The 21,486-nt window shown below is 44.4% G+C and overlaps 1 long non-coding RNA gene across 1 annotated transcript; it reads right to left on the reverse strand.

Annotated features, from left to right (window-relative positions):
* Positions 1–1,944: 1,944 nt before the first annotated feature.
* Positions 1,945–20,370, reverse strand: LOC138247216 (uncharacterized). The gene is made up of 3 exons (XR_011194369.1): positions 20,305–20,370; positions 20,123–20,212; positions 1,945–2,855 (listed from the first exon to the last, which is right to left on the reverse strand). It is a non-coding gene; the product is annotated as an uncharacterized lncRNA (long non-coding RNA).
* Between the last annotated feature and the right edge of the window lie 1,116 nt (positions 20,371–21,486).

The raw sequence follows: 21,486 nt of genomic DNA on the forward strand, positions 1-21,486 counted from the left end.
CGAAGTCGGGGCTGCGTCGTTTCGGTCTCGGCGAGTGGTGAATTTTCACCGCAAGTGGGCTCTGCATCGTTCTTGGCAGGCGGTGCGTCAAATTTTCGCCGCACAGGGATTTCAACTGCAGGAGAGAAGTCTTTTTGGTCCTGAGACTTCAGGGAACAGGAGGCAAGACCTTGGAGAGCACTTCTGCAGCACAGCAAGACAGCAGGGCAACAGCAAGGCAGCAGTCCTCTTCAGGAAGCAGTCAGGTGAGTCCTTTGGGTAACCAGGCAGTTCTTCTTGTCAGGGTGCAGGTTCTGGTTCAGGTATCTTCCCAGGAAGTGTCTGAGGTGGTAGGGCAGAGGCCCTGTTTTTATACCCAAATGTGCCTTTGAAGAGGGGGAGACTTCAAAGAGTGGCTTAGAAGTGCCCCAGGTCCTCTTTCAGTTCAATCCTGTCTGCCAGGGTCCCAGTAGGGGGTGTGGCAGTCCATTGTGTGAGAGCAGGCCCTCCACCCTCCCAGCCCAGGAAGACCCATTCAAAATGCAGATGTATGCAAGTGAGGCTGAGTATCCTGTGTTTGGGGTGTGTCTGAGTGAACGCACAAGGAGCTGTCAACTAAACCAAGCCAGACGTGGATTGTAAGGCACAGAAAGATTTAAGTGCAGAGAAATGCTCACTTTCTAAAAGTGGCATTTCTAAAATAGTAATATTAAATCCAACTTCACCAGTCAGCAGGATTTTGTATTACCATTCTGGCCATAGTAATTATGACCTTCCTACTCCTTTCAGATCAGCAGCTACCACTCAAACAATGTATGAGGGCAGCCCCAATGTTAGCCTATGAAGGGAACAGGCCTTGCAGTAGTGTAAAAACGAATTTGGGGGTTTTACACTACCAGGACATGTACACTACACAGGTGCATGTCCTGCCTTTTACCTACACAGCACCCTCCCCTAGGGGTTACCGAGGGCACACCCTAGGTGTGACTTATATGTAGAAAAAGGGGAGTTTTAGGCTTGGCAAGTACTTTTAAATGCCAAGTCGAATTGGCAGTGAAACTGCACACACAGGCCTTGCAATGGCAGGCCTGAGACAAGGTTAAGGGGCTACTGAAGTGGGTGGCACAATCAGTGCTGCAGGCCCATTAGTAGCTTTTAATCTACAGGGCCTGGGCACATATAGTGCACTCTACTAGGGACTTATAAGTAAATTAAATAGCCCAATTTGGTGTGATGTAATATTACCATGTTTAAAGGGAGAGAGCATATGCACTTTAGCTTTAGCACTGGTTAACAGTGGTAAAGTGTGCAGAGTCTAAAAACCAGCAAAACAATATCTCAAAAGTGGAGGGAGGCAGGCAAAAAGTTAGGGGTGACCACCCTAAGGCTGTCAGGTCTAACAGGGAGGCACAAGAACTTCTCTGGAAGATATTCAACTGAGGCCCTGGTTTTGGGGCTCAGTTGAGAGGTGGCAGCTCATGATCCCTTTCCACAACTTTATATAGTTCCATGTGGTGTTGGTACATTTTGAAAAGTGGTGTCCTTTGGGGGGGAAAGGGGCATGAGTGTGTTGGGGTGCTGTGACATGGCCTCCTTTTTGGTGGGATTTGGTGAGGGGTAGTGCGGGCAATTCCCCCCCTTCCAGGAGAGGGAGGGCAGAGGGGCACAGGGTTCCTTGTGTGAGTGAGGTCTGGGTGGAAGTGTGCACTTTTAGGGGGAAAAAAGGAAAAATTTAGCTTCATCAAAGTAGATCAATTAAGAAGAGCACAGACAGGGCTGACGGCAGCAGACCACAGAATTTTAGTAATGCAAAACTTAAGGATTATTTCCTGTAATGCAAATTGGATTCTTAACAAGCACAAATATGGGGTATTGATACGATGGTTAATGGCATTCTATCCAGAGGTAATTTTTATACAGAAGACTCATTTGAAGTGTAATTTTCCCAAAACATTTATTGCCATGAGGTATTCTAATGCATTTTTAACTTTTTTCAGGATATGTCTTTAGATACATCTAATAAGGCTAAAAAAAGCTGAAGCCTAAGACTAAGAAAGTGATCTCTGCGATAAAACAGGATTTCAGTCTTTTAGATCCTTGGCATGCTGAGCATCCTGGTATAACAAACTTTACATGCATCTCACAATGCTTTCAAACTGCGTCCCGTCTTGATTTTATTTTAGCCCCCCAGCCCCTTAAAAAGGCTGTGATGGACACCTAGGCGAATGCCTTCATGGTTCATTCGGCGGTGTCAATAACAACCATTTTTACAAGTAGGAGGTCTAATTGGCAGCTTGATAGGGCTTTACTAACCAATCAGGAATGGCTTGAGGACACGCGGGCATGCTTATCTTAATTTTTCAGTTAATAAAAATATGGCCTGTTGTTTTCAGTTTGGGAAGCTTTTAAGGCCACTGCAAGTGGGTGCATTATTGCTTACAAAGCCAATCCAAATAAAGAGCCCATTATGCAAATAAAGGAGCTACAATTTGCGGTTGATACGACTCTGAGGGCTATTATAAGCTCAGCAAGTAAGGGGTCTATAGAGAATGGTTTGGAGAAGGCTAAACAAAATGTAAGTGTTTTTTTTATTAGAAGAAATCAATAATTCCAAAGCCTAGCAGCAACAAGTGTATGAGGAGGGCCAGCAGATTGATAAATTCTTGGCTTGGTTTACGCAGATTAAGCATGACAAATTTGCTGAGGCGCACCCGGCTGTGCGGTCCCCTTAAGGTGTTCCTTCTGCCTTCCGCTTCCTCCTCGTCTGGGTCCTTGATGTCCTCTGCTCCTGCTGGATTCGGCGGGTTTGTCTTCAACCGTTGGGATTGTCGGGCTTCCTGCTTTCTCGAAACCCTTGCTCCTGACCTGTTGGCTCCCTGTAAAACACAAAAAAACAAGGAACATTATTGAAGTGGCAAACTCTTCAATTTGGGTAACATAATTCCAACCTGTGAATAAGTATTTACAGAGATGTATCTGATTGTTTTCTTTTCTGATTGTATTGGTGACGTTAACCATCTTTGTTATTCATAAAACACATAAGGACAAGAAATACCTGTTATTATTATTATTTCCTTAAAGTTTGATAGACTGACAACTATTTAACTAATTCAAGGAGGACTACATATGATTAATGTATGAACTGATGAACTAATGAACATTGACATAGAAGTAGATGAACCTTGATTTAAAACCAGATTAGTATTGATGCTGATGAAATATTGAACTCTATATACCAGGAGATGCACATTAATGGAAACCGATAAATGACTTTAATACTGATTCTGTGAGGAATTGTTGTTAAGGTAGCTCATGATTTTTACTAATTTATATATTCATATCTAGAGCATGTTTCCCTGTATGAGTTCTATGAAATAACAGTTCTGAGTTATGTTTCTTAGTTATAGCAAATAGTGGATTCAGCCAAAAAGAACCACCCATTTATTTAAAGGAGGAAGGGTCATTAGGTATGTGGGAGTGGGTCAAATTATTATACAACCTTATTCGTGCATATTCTAGCCCTAATTCTAAGTAGTGTTGTTTATTTTCTAGAAGCTGTAAAGACAACCATGACCTTGTCCAGTGGAAGACAGGTGTCCCCCTTGACCAAGCTTTGTCCTTTCATCTCGTTGGGTCAGACTTGATGATTTTTATGGTCTGTTTGATTCACATGGAAATTGGAAACTATGTTATGCCCCTTTTACTCTTATGAAAAGGTAATAGCCAGTAAGTCCCGACAACAAAAGGGGAAAATTAATGATTTCACATATACAATTTGACTCAAATTAGGAGGGCACATATACTTAGTACAGGCAAAGTTAATATGTCAATAAACATAGTAGTGAATGTAGGGAAACTATGATCCACAAACATCTTTGCCTTGGACTTTCCTGAACTGACCATTCCTACCAAATTTCAACTGCAGACTGATAGTTCAGTATGTCACAAGTTGTTCTGACTTTGGATGTCACAATATGTAAGGGTAACTTACACTCAGGTGAGTAAGTGGTCAATGACATCTTGATGCAGGTCAATTTCTTCCTCTTCACCACTGTCATCTTCATTGGGCATTTCGATATCCTCACTGAGTGGCTCTTCATGGTCTCCCTCCTCAGCGATAATTGGGATGGGCGGTGTTGTGCAGCATGCAGCAGGCAACTGTGATTTGGCACACCTTATTGGGGAAGTAGAGGAGGACTCCACCGGTCTTGTCCAAGTACCTACATCGGCCCAAAAGTCCACTTTACTGGCCTCCGTGTTCTTCCATGGGCCTCTCTGAAGCGGACTTGCCCTGGCATTGTTGGATTCCTCAGTAGTGCCAACACCCATGGTCAGTTAGGATACGCTGAGTCTTCTCCATGGAAGCAATAAATTGATAGATTAAAATTATATCAAACCATTGTACATTCCTAAACTGGGATTAGAGCAAATGATCCTCATGTCATATTGTACTTACCAACAAGCCAGGCTCTCTCAGGTCCAAGTTGTGACATTTGCAGGGGTATGGTGCTGTTCCACAGTACAAGGGAATCATGTGTTGACCCAGGCACGTGGACAGACACACTTAAATTGTATAAATCCAGTAAGCAGACAACTTGCACTTTGATGGAATGGAAGTTCTTCAGATTGCAATAGAAATATTCCTTGGAGTGTAGTGGCACCAAGGCAATATGTGTGCCATCAATTGCTCACACCACATAAGGTAGGGCAGCCAAATCATAAACTTCTCCATTCACACTGGCCAAATCTTGATCTCTTAGAAACTGGAATAAGCTGTTGATGTGTCTCATCATTGAAGCAAGGACTTCTTGGAGCACACCACTGAAAGTTGGCTGTGACATGCCTCCAGATACTGCCACAATGTATTGAAAAGAGCCAGTGGCCACAAAATGATGTACTGCCATGAGTTTCACTATTGGTGTCATTGCTGTTGTGTTCCTATTCAGTGGCATGAGACCAGGCTCCAGCTGCTGACACAAATCCAGTATAGTTTGCCTATCTAATCTAAACTTTTTGATAATGTACTATTCATCCATGGTGGCATGGTCTGGAAATGTCTGAAGGCTTGAGGACGCCTTCATCTACCCATCCCTAGGTTCGTATATCTGCATGTAAGGAAAACAAACTATCAATTAAAATTGTCACACACGACTTTCACAATCAACACACATCTCATATCTTGGTCAGATTAGTGATCTTATTGTGTCATATATGTTACCATAATTTTCAAACATCTTTGCAAATTAAAACCAACATGTTTTACAGGTCTGACATTTTTTGACACAAGGGACCTGATTACAATCTTGGCGAATGGGATACTCCATCACAAATGTGACGGATATCCCGTCCCCCGTATTACAAGTTCCATAGGATATAATGGAACTTGTAATACAGCGGACGGGATATCCGTCACATTTGTGACGGAGTATCCCATTCACCAAGATCGTAATCAGGCCCATAATGTATGAATAATACATTTGAAATGTTTCATGTGTGCATTTTTTTTTTGATAATTACTGTCAATAGAATTATAACATACCCTCAGCACTATCAATGTCATACACAGTTACGGTTCACTTTTGTATATTTCATATCATTCCAAAAACTGTGTTGTACATATCTGATATTTGTATAGAAATTAGCCACCATTTTAACTGCTGGTGATACAAATACAATTAAAAAATACAGAGCTACACATCCTAAAATGGCAGGTGCCTGATCTTGCCATCAGGACACTGGCTCTCCATCAGCCATTGGCCTAAGTTGACTCTGTAGTAGGTAGAAAACTCCACAACAAACACTGCCATAGACTAACATGTGTGACGACTAAGCACGAAAGCCACTGGCTGTGTCCGTCTCCGACACAAAGCACATATGCTATGTATTTGTACTCAGTGTCTGGAACATAGCTCACTTGCCTCCTAACACTGCAGCCAACAACACCTACTTGACGTTTGCTGCTGTTTCCGTCCTTAGGGAGCCAGGGTGCTGGGCAAAACAGGTTACAGGGCCCCTGCCTTCTCCCCTGAGGAGTTGGATATCCTCAATAAGGAGGTCCTCTACCTGCACATCCACCTTAATGGAAACCCAGAGGAACAGGTACATGTTTGAGTGGGAAATGTTTCACAAATTAATTTGTTCGTACTTTGTACACAGGCTAATTTGTCCCCTTTTGTTTATGAGTGAAATGTTGTTATTGTAGTGTAGTGAACTGAATGATTTAGCTGGGTACAGGATGTTATTTGTCAATGTTAGAAATGCCTGTTCATTGAAATGAAAAGTCACCTGAAAGAATAAGCTCAATTGTCTGTTCATGTAACTCACAATTCCATATTTCATTAGACAAACTGCAGGCCCCTTACTTCCAGTGGCCAGTAGACACTGTACCACTAGTGTAAGTGAAAACATACAGCCCATGTCAAAATGAATGAAATGTAAAGTGCAAGAAGAATCCTTAAAGTTGTGGAGTTGTCTGATGCTGTTCTGTCAAGTGAAATTACATCCCATTCCTAAAAATAAATGTATTGGTACGTTTCAAACATGTCATGGTGCCACCTATGGGGAAAGGTATTTTCTGTGCTGCAAGTCTAAATGACACAGACTCTCAATCATCCATACACATATGTCCCATTACTACACACAATGGCTGATACATCACCCAACACCATGCTTTCACTGACACATGGCAGCCCTTCCATACTGCCCTAAGTCACTGTCGGTGGTGCAAACCAAAGTATCTGTCTCTTTGAAGATTAGGCATGAAGACAATGTAGCAGTGCTTGGAGTTATGTGGCAATAATATACAGGTTGTTTGGCCTTTAGTGTCTCACAATGATGAGGAGTAATCATGATTGGCTGTCACAACAGTACAGGTTTCGTAGCCCTAGCCTAGATGATGTTTGTGGCCTGGATTGGTAACATGAGGAGAGAGAATGTGTTGAGGGTTCCTAACAGATCACTGCCAATTAGTATTACCTAGGAAATTTTAAATTTTTAAAAACAAATTGTACTGACTGTTTTGGGAATGGAAGTGAGAGATGCAACAAAATTGTGTCACACTACCACAGGCAGACAAAATCACTCAAAATCTCTTTTGCTGTTTTATTTTTTTCATCTATACAGGTCAATGCCATTGAAAGCCGGACATTTGGAAGGCCATTGCAAAGAAGGTGCGGATCCTGGGGGTCCATAAGCGGTACAGCCTGCATTGCAGGAAGAGGTTGGAGGACCTCTGATGCTGGACCAGTAAGTCAGCCAAAGTCCAGATCGGCCAGGCCTTCCAACGAGGCAAGCGTGTGTGCTGCACTCTCACCCCCTAATGGCCCCATCATTTCAGTGGCCTACCCAGAGTTTGATGGGCAGTTGAGCAGAATCAAGGGGGTGAGTTATTGTACGTAGCTATTCTTGTTGTTTAATCTTTTTGATTTACAGCAATGTTGTTTGGCATCAACATGTCGGTTGACACACGTCCCACACAGATGAGGATTTCCGGGGGTGTGGGTTATTCAGACGATGTCTGATGCTGTGTTTGGTGAGGTGTTTTGTGCTAAAGGTTTTCACTAGCTTCCTCATCACAAGCCAAGTACTGTTTTGAGCAGACATGTCTGCTTGCAAAAAAGGGCTACCTGCATTTTCTCCATGTAATGAGGGACATTTGTACCAAACATGCCCCATTTGAGGACTAGGTCGGGTGTGATGCTCCATCACAAATTCGAGTAGGTAATGTAGGCCCTATTACAGCTGACATGGCATAGTATGCACTTATGATACAGATGATGTTTCAGACTTTACATTGGTAAGTTGGTACAATGACAATATGATCATGAGCATCTGTGTCCTGGATCTGGCCAGTAAACCTTGTTTCTGAGCTGTCCAACCCCTAAGGGTAGAGGAAGCATGAACGCGTGGACATGCGTATCCCTGCTCTGTCACAAGTGTGTGACCCAGCCCACAGCTACCTGCTGGGATGTTAGCATTCTAGCACTCACTTGCATGTTTCACCTGGAAATAGCTATGAGCCTGGGTTGAACTTCCGGGTTGACCATTTTTCTCAATCAGTGCCACTTCTACTTCATGGCTTGTGCTCTAGCGTTTCCAGATGACGCATCCAAAACAGCATTTATCATCTCTACCTGCTGAGGATGCTGCTGAATGGTTGATCCCTTTGGTTGAAAATAATGACCCCATGTTATACGATTTCACCACTTTTAATGGCACTATGTAAAGGATGTCTTCCCGTCACACTTTTGTACAAGCTGCAGACAACAAGCTCATTAGTCTTAAACAGGGCAGCCCGACCAGCTGCATTATGTGACTTCTTTTAATCAGTGAGTGAAAGAAACACAATGGCCTGAGTCAAAGAAGATATCTGTGTTCTATCATGGGTTACGTGATGACCTCAAGGACCTTATAGCACAGATGGCAGAACCTCCAGAGGAGATAGGGGCTTTTATAGATCTAATTGTCAAACTTAACTACAGGCTACTAAAAAGTAAATAAAAAAAAGGCAAGGGTGGTGAGCATAGATTTCTTACGTTCTGAGATAAACCCAAAGTGGACACATGCAAGCCACATGACACCTCCAAACCGATGCAGACAGGGCATGTTTGTGGTCTCTTGTCCGAAGATGAGAAAAAGAAGAGATGGAAGCAGAACCTATGTTTGTACTGTGGTAGGAACGGCCACTACATAAAAGAGTGTCCGGTGAAGCCTACTAAACTTAGATCTAATAGACCATTCACCTTCCTGTGATGCATGGGGAAGTGGCAGGAAAAGACCAGGCTCAGTAGACGTGGATGCCGATCCACTGTGTTTGTCGTCTATGAAGGCCTCAGGCATATCACCCTTCATTTTTCACCATCATGTTGGTATGGCTGTTACCTTGGTTTCTATGTTGGTCAAACATGGCATGTCAACACCTCCATCGATTCTGGGGCTACTGGGCACTTCATTGATACACAATATTTTCTAGACCTCGGTATAGCTACTGTAACCAAAGAAAGACCTGAAACTGTACAGACTTAACCTCCAGTTTAATATGCTACCAAACAGAACCCATGGAGATGTTCTGCAAAAACGACCATAGGCAACGCATCATATTCTATGTCATCGATGCTCCCCAGTTCAAACTTATACTGGGCCTTCTGTGGCTGGCTACACACAACCCATGTATTGACTGGTTGTCCAGAGTTATCACCATGGATTTTGAATACTGAAGTTCTTCCTGTTACCCGAAACAAACCACAGCACAATTGGTCAGTCCAGACTCATGCTTTTCCATCAACAGCAACTGGCTCTGTTTTTCAGGGGGCTATACCAGAAGTATACACTGATTTATTGGCAGTGTTTGATAAACAAGGGGCTATGGATCTGCTTCCTAGAGCCAAGCTATCCTTTAGCTGTATCTACTCCCTTACTGAAAAGGAGAATGACCATCTATGTGCCTACCTTGATGACTATCTGGAGAACGGGTTCATACGACATTCCAAATCTTCAGTCTCCTCTTTTCTTTTTGTGACAAAAAGGAGGGTGATCTAAGAACGTGTATTGATTACCGACCTATCAATGACATAACAGTAATGAACCAATACCCGTTGCCCTTAATCACCAACCTACTCCACCCTCACTCTTGCTCCTCCCTTTTGACTATAGCCACCCCTACAAGGTGTGGAGTCAACTTTGCTGCAGGCACTTCCCCCATGCCCCTGTCATATAGGCTGCGCTCAATGAGGACGCTATTGATCTGTTGCAGACTATCTCTATAGGCCAGACTGCACCACTAAATGCCATCCAGGGGGTTTAATTGGAAGATGACACAGACGCTAGCTTACCTGGATGGCATTTACCATGCCATGTCTGGCCTACAGAGGTCATTCCCGAGTCTGGCCTCCTCACTGATCGTATCCCAACCTCCTGTCCAACTCTCACCCCTTCCCCATCCCAAATCCTTCTTCCTAGGTCTATCCAAAACACAAACACACATTTGCATGCAGTCACTCAAACACACTCAAGCAGCACATCCACACACAAACACAGGAAGAAAAACAGAGACAGACACACACATACAGACCCCACACCCCCACCACTACAAGCATACTCACAAACACCAGAAGCACCATGGAACAAACATCCACACTCACCACCAGCACACCCCAGACACCTCAGCCACCACAACACACTGATCCACAGCAACCAGAAGCACACCCGGAGAAACCACACCCACCATGACACAAAAATCCATTTCCACCACACCTGCAGCCACCACAACCACCAACCACACATGCACCAGCACATCTACAGACACCACAACCACCCACAGCACCTTCACAGCAGACCCATCCACGCACACACATACTGTACGCAAAAGCCCACACCCACCCACATAACAGACACCCAGTCAAAAACACCTAAAAACATGCATATCATATACCAGACCCACAGGCACCAACAGACACATGCACATCAGACACTGCCCCTCCCTCTACCTCCCAGTCCCAAACCCCTCTCAAACACCCTACCTTTTTCCCTAAGGGGGACCTGGTGTTTGCCCTGGCCATGATCCCTTCCTTATCCCAGACCACACCTCCCAAATGTAAGACCACCCCACCCACACGTCTTGAAAACCCCTTTTACATCCCAAGCCACCCCTTCCACATCTCAAGCCACCCCTTCCAAAGTCAAACCCCCCCTCCCAAATCCAAACCCACCCCTCCCAAACCTACCCCCCTCGAGCCCCCCACCCCATGTTACATCATTGAGGTGCCTGCTCTGTGTCCCATAGATGCCCCTTCCAGAGGAATCTTATTTCGCAATGCAAGTTATGGGCGTGCAACCAAGACTTGGGATTTTGTAATCTTGAGCCTTTGAGTTACCTCATTTACATACAAAAAATATTTTGAGAATAATTTTGCCATAGCCTTATTTTTAGATTGTTTCTTATTGTTTGCTGATTATGTTATTTCTGCTAATGTGTGTGCCATGCACTTATTCTCATTTGCGACAGTGACAAGCACAGGTTTTCTTTTTTAGATATGTTTTTATAATGCATATGTTAGACCTGACAGCCTTAGGGCAGTCATCTTCCAACTTTTTCCCTCCCTTCTTCCCTCCCTCTATTTTTCTGACACTGTTTTTGCTGGTTTTCGGACTCTGCACTCTTTACCACTGCTGACCAGTGCTAAAGTGCATATACTCTCTCCCCTAAATATGGTTACATTGGTTCCTACCCAATTGGCATATTTAATTTACTTGTAAGTCCCAAGTAAAGTTCACTAAAGGTGCCTAGGGCCTGTAAATTAAATGCTACTACTGGTCCTACAGCACAATTAAATGCTACTACTGGTCCTACAGCACTGATGGTGCCACCCACATAGGTAGTCCCTTAACCATGTCTCAGGCCTGCCATTTCAAGGGCTGTGTGTGCAGGTTCATTGTCACTTCGACTTGGCAATTAAAACTACTTGCCACACCTTGAACTCCCCTTTATCTACATATAGGTCACCCCTAAGGTAGGTCCTAGGTAACCCAGAGGGCAGGGTGCTAAGTAAGTAAAAGGCAGGACATGTACCTATGTGTTTTACATGTCCTGGTAGAGAAACACTCACAAATACTTTTTCCACTACTGGGCCAGCATTAGAACTGTTATTATATACTTTTAAGTGGTAGATTCTGATCTGAAATTAGTAGTCCTGTGTGTGTAGTATGGCCAGAATGGTAATTGAAAATCCTGCTTACTGGTGACTTTGTATTTAGTATTACTATTTTAGAAATGCCACTTTTAGAAAGTGGGCATTTCTCTGTACTTACTGCCATCTGTGCCTTACACTCTGTCTCCAATCCATGTCTGTTCTGTGCTGGTTGGCAGCTCCCCTTGTGCATTCCACCCAGACAGCAATAAACACAAGACAATCAGTCACATCTGCATTCATCTGCATACTGAATGGGACTCCCTGGGCAGGAAGGGTGGAGGGACTCTCTCTTACACACAAAGGACTGATACCCCCCCACCAGGGATACTGGCAGACAGGACTAGGCCGAAGGGGGAACTTGTGCACATCACTCTTTGAAGTTTTCCCCACTTTGAAGGCACTTTTGGGTATATATACTGGATATCTGACCCCACCAAATCAGACACTTCTGGATCTATACCTGGACTGTGTCAGAGGGACTGCCTGGCTGCTCAAAGGACTCATCTGGACTGCTTTGCTGAAAAGGCCTGCTGCCCCGCTTGTTGCCCTGCTGCTTGCTGACCTCTGATTCTGCTGGAAGGACTCTGCCTTCCCCACAAGTGTTCTCCAAGGGCTTGGATTGAGCTTGCCTCCTATTCTGAAGTCTCCAGGACAGCAAAGACTTCATCTACTAGCTTCTAGCTAGTTCACTGACCTCAGCAACTGCAGCACTGACTTCAGCAACTCCAGCACCAACGCTGCTGCCCGATGCCACACCGCTGCCTGCTCCAGGTCCGTGGTCTTTGCTGAATGCAAGAACTGCCACCTGCAATGCAAATACAATGTTGCTGCGACGCTGCTGACGTCCCACTGTGTGAACGTGACACTACGAAGTCGACACATCACATCTTGACCAACTGGATTCATCCATTGCACCTGGGCACAAGGAACTGATGCTTCGCCACCGGTGCTGCATCAGCTCCCCTGCAACTGGACAGAACCGACACCCCGCCTCCCCTCCCTAACAGAACGGAACAGATGCCTCACCTCCGTGGACACCGTAAGGGACTAAGTTAAGCCTGCCTGCTGTATGCCAAGCAACCAGAGGGTGAGCACAGGATAATTGGATTGTTTTGTGACTTACACTGACTAGGATTGAGATACCTACTTGGACAGGGTGCATACCTTTTCCAACTAGAGACCTCAATTTCTAACAGCATACATTAATGTTGTACATTTTGGATGACCATGTCAATTTTAGTGTAAGCATGATACCGAACACCTACACCAAAAATATATGTGTTCTGTTATTGTGACTTGAGAATGCATTTGTCAATAATATGCACAAATGCATTAACAGGGAACCTGACACTTTACAGTTTAATGACTTCTAATGTTTGTCATAAATTGCACAAACCAAGGGGACTGTGACCTTCATACATCTCTGACATGTTTGCAGTTTAGAGGTAAGATTAGTTGTACATTCTGTGTACACCCACTTGTAGCATTTTGTAGTGCAATTGCTACATTATCATTGAGTTCAGTAATTCCTATTTGGTATACTGTTTATGCATATGATATGGTAGTTTAGGCAAAATTATTGCACACACCTGTATGGACACATTTCGATTTGGGATTGCTGTGTAGGTGTCCATTGCCATGAAGGCAGTTAGTACCAGATTGGTGGGTGTTACTAATATCTCGAGGTGTGTTTTTAAACATTTTTCTAACTACGACATTGCACACATATGCATTGCACATCACTGTACTACTATTGCTTGCAAGTATTTATTAAACATGCTAGAGTCCAGTGCTAGTGTACAGTGACAATTCCAAGGATGGCAGGCTAAACAGTGACTTACCTTTTGTTCCGGCGACAATGGGGGTGATTTTCATCATGGTCCAGTACCAGCATCAGAGGTAGTACTGGTACAATCAGATTAATGGCAGCAGGAAATGGGAAAAATGGAAAAAAGATAGGTTTTGTGCTTATATCTCTCCAATCCGCCAATTAAGGTGTGACGGCTTGGCCGCCACAGTTAGGTTGGCGGGAATCCACATCATGATTGGCTTGGCAAGAAAAGGCTATGGCGCCGTCAACTCTGGAGTTGATTCTTGGCCAAGACATCTATGGGATTGTTATCATCTAAATAGGTGGGTGCTCCGCCAAGTTGACAAATGGGGAATCCAGTGGGAAATCGACAGCAGGACTGTTACTGCCAAGATCTAAATCAGGTACTTTGCATAGTTATAATCAGAACTTTGAATGGAATCAACAATGTATACAGTTTTCTTTAAAATGGCAAAAAGCTATTTTAAAAGTGGACCCACTGAAATTTTCAACAGTTCCTGGGAGAAGACAAGATTGAACAGTGTAACAGGTAAGTGCATGACTTACAGTTCCCATCTCCGGGTTTTAGGTAGTCCGTTGTTCGGGGTTCAAGTTAACCCCAAACACTCACCACCAGTAAAACGGGCCGGTTGGGTGCAGAGGTCAAAGGCGAGCCAAGTTAACATGGGCTCCTATGAGGCTGGAGGTACTCGGAATCCGGTCAGCCAGCAGCTAAGTACCCATGACTCGGAGCCTCAGCGGCACGGGGGCGGCCAGGTGAGGGGTGCAAATAGGATGTCGGGTTTCCAATGCAAGTCTATAGGGAGACCCCAGGGGTCACTCAGAGACTGCAGGCAAGATCCAGGACAGGAAGGGTGCCATGGGCACACCCCTGGTCGGATAGGGCAGAGGGCCGCCAGCTGGTCAATGCTGCACCAGGGGTCAGGTTCTCCAAGGCCTGGGGGCTGTGGGTGCAGTGTGTCCTTTAGGCAACAGATATCTTGTTCCGGAGCTTGCGGTTGGGGGGGACCTCTGGATTCTCTCTGCAGGAGCTGTCGTGGGGGCTTGGAGGGGTCAACGCAGGGTGGGCTCTTGTTCCCAATCGCCTGGGGACCCTTTCTTGCTGGTGGACCACCTGGACACTGGAAGTGGGCTTCGGGTGCACAGGGATCAGGACTCACGCATCCGGAGTCCTTGGTAGAAAGTTTCTTTGGGACAGAGCCGCTGTCCTCTGGAGTTCTTGGTCCTTTTGGGTGCAGGACAGTCCTCTGGAGTTGGCAGAGATCTCTGGGCCCGCTGGACACGTTGCAGGTTCTTTGAAGCAGGAGACAGGCCGGTAGGGTGGGCGCCAAAGCAGTTGCTGTCTTCTTTCTTCTCTGCTGGGGTTTCAGCTTAGCAGTCCTTCTTCTTCTTTGTAGGTCGCCAGGAATCTGGTGAGCTGGGTTCAGGGAGGCTCTTACATTCTAGATTTAGGGGCATGTTAGGGTCAGGGGGCGGTAGCCAATGGCTACTGTCCCTGAGGGTGGCTACACCCTCCTTGTGCCCACTCCCTTTGGGGGTGGGGGGCACATTCCTATCCCTATTCGTCCCTGTCCTCCAAACCAAAATGGAGGATTCTGCAGGGAGGGGTTCACCTCAGCTCTGGACACCGTAGAGGTAGTCCTGGCTGGGGTGGTCACTCCTTCCTGTTTTCCTAATTTTCCCACCAGACTTGCAGCCACAGTTAGGCTGTGTCTGAGGGGGAGAGGGGGGTGGGCATCTCCACTACCTGGAGTGCCCTGTGGGCTCTGTAACCCGAGGCTTGAGCATTTGAGGCTCATCACCAGGTGTTACATTTCCTGCAGGGGGAGTGTGAAGCACCTCCACCAAGGACAGGCACAGAGTGCACAAAGCACTCACCCCATGTGGTCAGAAATTCGTCTGAAAGTGGCAGGCTGGCATAGACCAGTCAATCTTACACTAGCAGTTGGGCTAACATATGGGGGCATCTCTAGGATGCCATCTGTGTTCCTTTTTTGCAATAAATCCCACTGGCACCAGTGTGGGTTTATTGTGTGAGAAGTTTAATACCAACCTCCCAGTATTCAGTGAAGCCATTATGGTGCTGTGAAGTTTGTAGTGACAAACTCCCAGACCATATACTCAATATGGCTACACTGCACTTACAATGTCTAAGAATGGACTTAGACACTGTAGGGACATATTGCTCATGCAGCTATGCCCTCACCTGTGGTTTAGGGCACCCTGCCTTAGGGCTGTAAGGTCTGCTAGAGGGGTGACTTACCTATGCCACAGGCCAGGGTTGCCATGTCGACTTAGTCTTTTTCTCTCCACCAGCACACACAAGCTGCAAGGCAGTGTGCATGTCCTGAGTGAGGGGTCCCCAGGGTGGCATAACAATGCTGCAGCCCTTAGAAACCTTCCCTGGCCACAGGGCCCTTGGTACCATGGGTACCTTTTACAAGGGACTTAACTGTGTGCCAGGGATGTGCCAATTGTGGAAACAAAGGTACAGTATTAGGGAAAGAACACTGGTACTGGGGTCTGGTTAGCAGGGTCCCAGCACACTTTCAAAGTTGGCATCAAAACTAGGCAAAAAGTGGGGAGGTAACCATGCCAACAGTGGCATTTTCCTACACAAGTAGTTTTTAATTTGACAACACGTAAATTCATCAGTTTGCAGCATTTTCTTTATGACTTCTTTTACACCATAACCAGTATGATTCTTGAGGTATTTGCTAATCTTTATTATCTGTTTCTTCTAGTGCATCATTGAAATCATCAATTGTCTCTATCCAAGCAGTCCATCTGTCACCAGTATTCTACTTTTTGGTAGTATCAGAGGGTGGTGGTGATCTCAGGAAGGTGTCTGCATCTTAACTGTTTACAGGATTGACTGACGCTGCAGCTGGTGCTCTCTCCGACTCCCTCTGTTCAAAATTAGATCAGTTCCATTCATACTCCTACCTTGGCCCTGTGATGTGCCGGCCTCGGGGTCTTCGTTGGTGGTCTCCATTGGCAGAATGTCTTTCTACTGGGCCTTTGTCGCTGTGGGTATGTATCCGTATGCATGAGTACAACCCCAGGCATTTCTCTTGGAGTCAACTTTGGCAGCAGTATGATTCTCTTTGTTCAATTCTGGTAGGCAGGAGACTCTATTATGCACTTGAGTGGTTGTATTTCTAGTCTTTCTTTTTGCTCTCTCTCTGCCTCGCAGTGCTTCTGATCAAAGCGTTATTGCATAGCCTACTATTACCAATCGCTGCTTTTGAAACCCTGGTTGTTTCTGCCTTTAGCAGTAGCACTCCGTTTACAGTCTAATTTTATTTGGCGTAGTGGTGCAGTACCTTTCTGTATGGTCCTGTTTGTAGTTTCTTGACCAATGATGCGTGGACTTTTCAGTAAAGCTTTGTTTATTTTAAAATGTTTCACACTGTCTGGAGTTGTGCTTTGACTCCACGTACGCCAAACGTCAAGTTAGCACTTAGACGAAGGCACACGTTGCACACATAAGCAGTTTGCTTGGACCACAGCAAACCCTCTGGGAGAACAGTTTATTATCCGGTTGCGTATCCTCTATATCGTCGCCAGCTGTAGTGTCCTCCGTAGCCTTGATACTCGCAAATTAATACGCCACATACAGAGCTATGTAGGATAAATCTTTATTCTTCAGTGTGCAACCACAACCTCAAAATTCAAAATCTGCATTTACTTCACTGTGTTCTGAAACTTACATCATCACTCTGCGGATTCTTTCAGGATCTAAAAGGTTCCACCATACATACTCACAAGACATGATAGATTGCTCTATATGGAAAGGTGTGACTGCCTTGGGCAGGAATGCTGCTTTTGTTTGGAGGAATAAGTTGTGTTGGAAGAAAATGTGTATGGTGGAGCCATGGACAATGTCTGGAGTTTACTCATTCACCTTGCAGATGTTGTAGCAGTGAGGAATGTCATTTTGCTGGTAAGTAGGCAAAGAGGACACCTGTACATCGGTTCAAAGGGAATGCACATTAGGTAAGTGAGTACCAAATTAAGGTACTACTGCTGCATTACAAACAGTGTTGGTGGAAACATGTGGATCAGCCCATTCAAAAAAATAGAACACAACTGTTGATTTGGAGAGGGATGGCTGATCAGATAAATGTAATAAGACCAAAAGAAACCCTTATGTTGTTGCCCCAGCAAGGCTTTTCTGTGCTAGGGGAAAGCAAACAAAGACAACATCTGATAACTGTGCATTTAGGGTTTGGATGGTCCAGGCGGAATACCAGACAAGAAACCTCTCCACCGTCTTGTGTAAACAGACTTGGTAAGACTTGCCAGACTTGTCAAGGTGACACCAACAACTTTGGGAGAAAGGACGAAAACCATAAACTTTGGCTGCTGAATCTCCACTCATGAAGGTGCAATGTGTGCTGGCTCTGATAGAACTCGGCCTTGCTGCTGTGACAGGATGTCCTTCAGAAGGAGCAGCAGAATCGCAAAACAAGTACTCATGGCCAGAAGTTCTGAGTACCACACCCTAGTCCCCGGCCACTAAGATGATTTGGACCCAGTTTTCCCTAATTCTCTTCAACACTCTAGTTGTCAGTGTAAACTTGTAATCATTACCCATTGATGGTCATAAGGAGCACTTTGAGTGCTAAAGAATCACTCACATTTCCAATAAGTTTAAATGGAGGCGAGCTTCTGCCTGAGATCATAGTCCTCAGGTTTCCACCTCTCCCAGAAGACTGCCCCAACCCAGAAACAATGCATCCATTACAACTGTTAGCTTTGGGTGGGACTGGCAGAGGAGTCTGTCCCTGGTCCAATCATGGTCGAGCAGCTACCACTGAAGGTATTTTGCACTCATTAGAAATATGGATAGAGTCTGACAAGTTGTCTTGGTTCTGAGCCCACTGAGATTTTGGATCCCACTGCAGTTAGAAGGCTCTATCGGAAAAAAAAATTGCATCACCATTCCAGTATAAGTAGTCCTGACTGAAAGCATTTCCCCTTTTCTTCTATAACAGAGCATAAGTGCTCTTTCAGTCTTTTATTGAATACATCACTGTTTTTTAGGTTATGCTAGTGACTTTCCCTAAACTTAATATTTCTTTCTTTGACTGTTGCTGATTATACATATTTGTTGGTGACAGAGCAGCCTCTTCCTAACTGGTGGGTAGGGTCAGAGATGTGTTCCAGTTGTGGATAAGCAGACAATAAGTGCCACTATATTGAGGTAAGCTTGAAGATCTGTATGAAGGCTCAATATTTGCTATTATTGTTATTTTGTGTGTGCAGCAATGCAGAGGAAAATCTGGGGCAGATTTCATGCAGCGCAGCAAGCCACTGTGCTTGCACTGCTTGAAACAGAAAGGGCCAGAATGCAGCAAACTTAGTAAGTGGAAACAACGAGGAGAAATAAAAATATTTCTCCTTGTTACACTTCCCCTTTGAAGGCGTAGGACATTTTGATGCATTCTGAGGTTACCCGCATTGCAATATCTGGGAATGCGCCAAAATTCATAGGTGGATGCGTGGGTGCTCACCCAGGCTCCACCCACAGAACCCCTCCCTAGGATAGAGTAAATCATGGCAGTAATTTTCGCTGCCTTGTGTTACACCAGATTTAGCAAGCCACTTAGGGCCACGCAAAAATAAATTTCACTTAGGTTTTGTGTTGCACTTGGGCCCCATTGCATGTGCAAGGGTGACACAGAACCATGCCAAATTTGTTCCTCTGTGTTTTTATGATGGTGCCAAGTGTGAAGCCAGGAACTCTAATGGCACAGCAATCAAACAGAGAAGAGGAAAGTATATTTAAATAGCTAATCATTGATTAAACAGAAGTCAGATCACTTGATCAAGGGCTTGCCACAGATGGTCAGATGTTCCCTACAACAAGACAAATGTGTGACAAGATACCAATAATGAGATGAGGCAGGTGTAGCTCATAGGGCAACTACAGAAATGGACAAAGCCAATCACAGAATATACTCAGCTGACGTCATGGTGTTGGGGGGAGTGATGTTCATTGGATTTACACATTATGAAGGAACAGTCAGCCATGTACTTGCTAGGCCAGACAGGTAGGTAAAAGATCACAAAGCAGTGCATAGATAGTATGCATCTGCATATAGAGGCAGTGCACTTAATGACCCAGCTTCAGGAAACAGAAAAGAATCAGTGGATGCCAGAATTTTTGTTTGGATCTCCTTGTGCCACAATCACACTCAAGACTGTGGAGGAGGAGCAGAGGAGGTTAACAGCAGTGATCTTGAGCTATAAAGCACTGCTGCTGCCTCCTCTGCACAGGGCACTAGAATTTTTGTTTGGGTACTCCTAGCCCCACAATCGCCTGCCCTCAGGACTGAGAAAGAGAAGGTGGGCCCCAGTAATCTTGTGCTATAAAGTGCTGTTGCTTTCCCCCTGCCTCTAATATTTGAGGAATAATTAAAAAACAGATACAAATATCTATCCTCCACTGTAAAACCATGGATAGACTAATTCTCCATATAGAAATGTCTAAACTGCTCTTTCCAATGTGGCCACCAGAACTAACTGAAATACGTCTGCATACCAAGGACGTGACAGTGAAGAGAAAAACTATTCCCTGGGAAACGACTGACACGTCCTACGTCCGTCATGTCCTTACCAAGCGCTTCCCCTCCTCTCACGCCGGTTTCTCTTGTCTCTGTCGGGTCGTTAGGTTTCCGGCTTCTGTGACTGCTATCCGCATTCCAACCTGAAAAAGACAATCAAAAGTCATTATTCAAACAGAAACCGATACATATTGGTAACATTTACATTTTGTACTACAAAACAAGGAAGGAATACCTATCTGAAGGAATCCTGTTGAAAAGGACTGGTGAAGTCAACCATTAGTTTTGTTCTTGTTTCTACTAGAAAGAAAAGACATTTATTATTGTGTTCAGCAGCGTTTTTGATATATAAAATGGACTCTCATTAAGGTTGTTATTAGTACCTGTCTAAGACATTAATTAAAGTGCAGTGACTTTTTAGTCAGTACATGCTGTGTATTTTATGATTTCAGGGGATGAAAGCCTATTACGCCTAGGAATCATTAATTGAACCTTGAATCATTTTAAAGGACTGATGTTTGATTATCTAGATGTGTAAAGCATATATACTTAGGTAGGTGTTAATGCGAACTGTTATATGTCTACCTGTACCTGAGACAATTACCTGTGGAATTATTTATCTTGAATTTGTCATTTAGAAGTATTGCATAACACTTCAGTCGAGAGGAACCCGCACCTAAAAAGAGGGAGAAGGGACATTAGGTAATCAAATGTAGGTTACATAAAATTGGGAAGAAGTTAAACGGAGTATTCTAAGGTACTAAAGGTTGTTCTTATGTTTATAGAAAACTGAAAAGACACCCAACATCGTATGGTGGAAATCTGGTCCAATCCTGGTGAAGGTTTGTCTCTTCATCCCAGTGGGTCCAGCATGACTTCTTTTGGAGTCCATTTGATTCATAGGGAAGTTGGAAACTATGTTGTGTCTATTTCACTCCTACAGAAAGGTACAAGCCTGACAATATATATATATCCAGCTGAAGGCATAATGCCCAAATGCGTAGACCGTCCTCTCTTTTGCACTGATGGTATTATAATATATACATTTAAGAAACAGATGTAAAAACCTTTACAGTCTGCAGTGCCATGTGTTCCAGTTCTGGTTTGGAGGTTCTGGAACAGATGTTTTGTTTTATATATATATATATAATATATAATATCATTATTACTTAGGCCCTTTTGTAGAGACACTACCATCTTATTTGAAGGATACCACACATTTCTTGAAGATCATTGAGGGCATCCAGTGGGAGGATGATTATCTCCTTGTAACATTGGATGTCACCAGTCTATACACCTGTATAGATCACGATTTAGGATTGAATGTCATGAAACACTTTTTAAGGGCAGGATCCTTATCGTTGTTTTTTCATTCAGAAATGTCATGTGATATGATGAACTTTTGTCTCAGAAACAA

The sequence above is a fragment of the Pleurodeles waltl genome, chromosome 7, assembly GCF_031143425.1.
Source record: "Pleurodeles waltl isolate 20211129_DDA chromosome 7, aPleWal1.hap1.20221129, whole genome shotgun sequence".
NCBI classification, from domain to species: Eukaryota; Metazoa; Chordata; class Amphibia; order Caudata; family Salamandridae; genus Pleurodeles; species Pleurodeles waltl.